This window comes from Sinocyclocheilus rhinocerous, unplaced genomic scaffold, assembly GCF_001515625.1.
Source record: "Sinocyclocheilus rhinocerous isolate Xijiao unplaced genomic scaffold, SAMN03320098_v1.1 scaffold433, whole genome shotgun sequence".
Lineage (NCBI taxonomy): Eukaryota > Metazoa > Chordata > Actinopteri > Cypriniformes > Cyprinidae > Sinocyclocheilus > Sinocyclocheilus rhinocerous.
Genome location: NW_015627897.1, coordinates 473,004 through 474,306, shown reverse-complemented (window position 1 = coordinate 474,306; position 1,303 = coordinate 473,004). Strand labels below are relative to the sequence as shown.

General features: G+C 52.3%; 1 pseudogene; it reads left to right on the top strand.

Annotated features, from left to right (window-relative positions):
* Positions 1–1,303, top strand: part of LOC107737011 (elongation factor-like GTPase 1) — a 157,178-nt pseudogene that overhangs the window by 119,836 nt on the left and 36,039 nt on the right.

Sequence of the window (1,303 nt, the reverse complement as noted above, 5' to 3'; positions counted from 1 at the left end):
GCCAGTCCTGTAACGGCTATGGAGGCCGTCTGTGAACTCTCTGCCTGTTTTGTAACGGCTATGGAGGCCGTCTGTGAACTCTCTGCCAGTCCTGTAACGGCTATGGAGGTCGTCTGTGAACTCCCTGTATGTCCTGTCACGGCTACGGAGGCCATTTATGAACTTTTGTCCTGCTCTGAAACGGCCGAGGAGGCCATCTCTGAACTCTCGTCCTGTTCTGAACCAGCCATGGGGGTTGATTGTGAACTGTCTATCCATCTAGTTTCAACTAATGTGTCTGATTTTGAACTATCTGTCTTGCCAGTCTCAGTCAATGAGTTAAATAATGAAACCCATGAATCTTTTTCTAAATTATCTGTCTGTCCACTAATTCCAAGTAATATGTCTGATGAACCTTCTGTCGGTCCTGTTTCAGTCAATGAGTCTGATTTTGAACTATCTGTCTGTCCAATTTCAGTCACTGATATGTCTACCAGTCCAGTTTCAGTTAACACACCCAATTTTGAACTGTCTGCCCATCCAGTTTCAGTCAGTGAGCCTGCTTATGAACTGTCTGCCTCTCCAGTTTCTGTCAGTGAGCCTGCTTTTGAACTGTCTGCCTCTCCAGTTTCTGTCAGTGAGCCTGCTTGTGAACTGTCTGCCTCTCCAGTTTCTGTCAGTGAGCCTGCTTTTGAACTGTCTGCCCATTCAGTTGTCATCAGAGAAACTATTGATGGCCCTTAGGGCCATAAAAGCTCCTGCTCTGTCTGTCTCGTGTGTCTCTAGGTCCCAGTCCCTGCCGTGGTGGTCTTCTGTCTGGCTCTGGTGGTCTTCTGCTCCACCTTGGTGGTCTTCTGCTCTGCCGTGGTGGTCTTCTACTCCGTCTTCTCCACCGTTGTGGTCTTCTGCTCCGTCTGCTCTGCCCTGGTGGGCTTCTGCTCCATCTGCTCTGCCCTGGTGGGCTCCTGCTCCGTCTGCTCCGCCCTGGCTCCCTGCTCTGCCGGTTCCATTCTGGTTCTGTGCTCCGCCCTGGCTTCCTGCTTCGCCCTGGTTCTCTGCTCCGCCCTGGCTTCCTACTTCACTGGTTCCGCCTGGGTGCCCTGCTCTGCCGGCTCTGCTTCAGTCCCCGGTCTCTCCACTTCCACGTGGACCTGGCCCTCCGTCCCTTCCCCTGTTCCACCTCCGCTCCATGAACTTCCGTCCACTTGCCACAAGAGGTCGCCCTCCCATTATATTGACTCTCACACCACACAGACTGTTACACATCACCCTGGACTACATTTCCCATGCTCCATTGCACTAATCACAAGCTCACCTGAAACCA